The sequence below is a fragment of the Boleophthalmus pectinirostris genome, unplaced genomic scaffold (genome assembly GCF_026225935.1).
Source record: "Boleophthalmus pectinirostris isolate CB_2022bp ecotype Guang Dong unplaced genomic scaffold, ASM2622593v1 HiC_scaffold_14, whole genome shotgun sequence".
NCBI classification, from domain to species: Eukaryota; Metazoa; Chordata; class Actinopteri; order Gobiiformes; family Gobiidae; genus Boleophthalmus; species Boleophthalmus pectinirostris.
Window position 1 is genome coordinate 32973806 of NW_026571047.1, and position 3388 is coordinate 32977193.

Below are 3388 nucleotides of genomic sequence, written 5' to 3' on the forward strand. Positions count from 1 at the left end.
AAGAGCTGGGGCCAATCACCTCAACAGTTTCTAAACAGGAAGTAAATGGAGAAGGATTTATGTTACACTTTTACATCCCCAAAAAATAATATAACATGTCTTTTTAAAAGTTCTATATTACACAAAACGGACACTTGTGAGCTTTAAGACGATGTTGTCTCCTCCTCAAAAACAGATCTGGAGTTGTGTTTTGTTCACCTTGTGATGTCATGAATCGGTAGTTTTCAGGTTAACAGCTCCTTGTCACCTTTAGTTCAGTAGAGATTGGCAAATTCCAGGGAGCGTGCCTATGTTCTCTCAGCCCTTTTTGTCATTTCTAAGGACTTTTTTTTTTTTTTTCCCCAAAATTAGGCCCTATATTCCCACATTTCCTTTATCATCAATTTACAGGAGAATTTGTCCACATTTCTTCCAATTTGGTCGTCAGTTGCACCCAATCTATTCTCCAGCAGCAGTTGACTACAGATGTAATGTAGAGGTCGTGAAGCAGAGGACCCTTGGTTGAAATGACTCTAAATCATTCCTTCTAAATGCGGTTTAAAAATAAAAATGACTTGACTTAGAGTTTAACTGTGAGAAAAATCTTAGATATAAGGGAACATAGGGCTGAAGGAGCAATTGACCCCCCAATTCCCAATTTCAGGGCTGAAATTATCATGCAAAAGAAGAAACAGATCCATGCTGCAGTTCTTCGAAGCTTCCATATGTGGTGTCACTGAAATAAAAAATTTGGGAGCTTCGAAAAACTGCAGTGCGAATCTTTTTCTTCTTTTGCACGATTTTTGTCTTTGGACCCAGCACGCAGTCCCAATTTTTATTGGATGTGCATGTCTCATACGCTGATTCATCAGCCGGTTTCACTTCGTAGAAACAGTCTGACCTCGCAGCATTAGGATTTTTTCACTCGACACTAGGCGAGTACTTTTTTTATTTAACCAATCACTGCTATTTGATCGTGATGTATGTAATGCACCAAATCCCGTAGGAAGAAGGACAATAACGCCTTTCCCCTTGATAAAATTCACCAAACATTCTCTTTGTTCCAGCTTTAAATCCTCGATCTCGGGAATCGTTGCCAACACAGAATGTCTGTCTTCTTCTACATCCATCTCAAGGCTTCGTTTACTGTTGTGCTGTTCCACAAAAGGGACACAGACAGACGCCACGAGTTTGACGTCAAGGCTTCACAGCTCTTCACTGATTGGCCGGTGAGCGGTCTACAACTTCTGGAGTTCTTGCAAATCGTCCAGTGTATTCTGATTCCTGATCTAGTCGCTGGAGAGAAATGAAATTGAGCGGAGGCACTAGGTGGCGCCGGCCTGGCTACATGTCTCTACCAGGACTGAAATGATCCAAATGATTCTAGTGAAAGTATATAGAGTTTAAAAGCACTGTGGATCACTTCTGTATTACCACAAACATACCTGGAAATTACGATTATTACTGTGAATTAGGCTAAACGAGCTCCTTTGAAACTGATATAAAAGAGATGGTTAAAGTGGAGTGCTTCCTGTATTACTGCATGACATCACAAGGTGGAACTCAGCCTTAAATCTACAGGGTTTGTGTGTTTAACATGGGTGAATGAAACAAAACACAACTCCAGGTCTGTTTATGATGAGGAAACAATGTTATAACAGATCAGAAAATGGCGTAATACGAGCCCGTTAAACTATAAATAAACTGGAAGTCCTGCTCTATCTTCGACTTTCTCCATTTTATCTCCGTCTGTGTTAAACTTGTTAGAGCGCTGACAGATCTGACGCAAACCGCCGTCTCAAATCTGTATCAAAAACACAAAAAACTCTGCCCTTTTCTCTCATTAAACCAATAAAAGTCCCATTTATCGCTGCCTCCGGACACAGACGGAACACTTCTCATCTGTCAATCACTTCTTGTCCGAGTTTTCCGAGCTGATGGCTTTGGGCTCCGCTGCGTCCTGGAAAAGCCGTGTCTAAGTCATTTCGCGATCTGTTTAAAGGAGAATCGCCCTGACATCTGAGTGGATTTCGGGCCTGGTGACTCAAAAGGCTTCTGGTAATGCTGAATAAGAGGAAACTGCGGAGAAGTTATGAGTATTTTTGTGAATTAGGCTAAATGAGCTCCTTTGAAAGTGGAATAAAAGAGAAGCTGTGCATCAGATGCCCTCCCAGATGTTGTGATGTGGTGAGACTTTTTTGTCAGTGATAGAAATTATATGTATTTGTAAACTTTTTATTTGTAAAGGGACAGCACATATTTAAAATGAAAATGAAAAATGTAAATATGTAACGATTAAAGCAGCGTGGCTCATTTCCATCTTCACTTCCTCGGCAGGTTGATGTAACTCCAACACACTCACTATAGGCGAGTTTCAGCTGACGTCATTGTTATTAAAAGACCGCGTTGCATGCTGGGAAATATTTTGGTCGGAGGCAAGAAACACGGTAGCGTCAAACACAGTGCGTAACCTCGCGTATTTATCCCCGATAATGGTAAAGTCCTGCTGCATTATCGGATGCACAAATAGAAGCACGGAAGAAGGAAAATGTCTTTTTCGTATTCTGAGTGAAAAGAACCACTAACGGTGAATTAAACGGCTTTCAAACATTCGCAGAGCAAACGTAGAAGATCCTAACAAACCGTGGACTCCAACAAGTTCAACAACACATGGAGACTCTTGGAGGTTTTCATCTTTTCTGCTGTGAATGGCCCAGGAGTTTCAACCAAGTCATTGTGGATATCGCCCAAGTGAATATTTGTCCAGGTAGTTGGCGGTTCTGACCAGAAATTTGGATTGATCAACACTTTGTCGGGGTTGAAAAGGGTGATTTGTCGTCCGTCGATGCTTATGACCAATTTCTGGTCAAATGGTCTTGGGTCCTCTGCTGTTAGAGTGGATAAATAACCGGGATCAATACCCTTTACGTGCTTTTCTCGCTCCGTCCGTCATGTTGAATTAGTGTTTCTTGCCGCCGACCAAAATAATTCCCAGCATGCAACGTGCGCTTTTGTCAACAATGAAATTCACCTATACACACAATTCATTTCAAACTGTCCATTTGAAGTTCGATTAAACCACCATTTTTATCAGTGACTTTTTGTCACTGTCAGAAATTATCAAGGAAAACATTTGTGGTTTTGACTTTTGGAGATTTATTAAGAAAAATACCAGAGAATGAGACAGAAATCTGCACTTTCCACCGATTTCAACTGTCTATGCCTGTGGTGTCAAACTCAAATTCATAGAGGCCAAAATAAAAAAGTGGGACTAAGTCGTGGGCCAAACTAAATATTTATTGAAAAATGTCAACATCTGCATGTTTTCTCTTTCGAGATATGTAATGTTAAACCTTTTCTTTAAATAAATAATGTCTCTATAGTCGATCTATAGCCAGCGGGCAGCTCT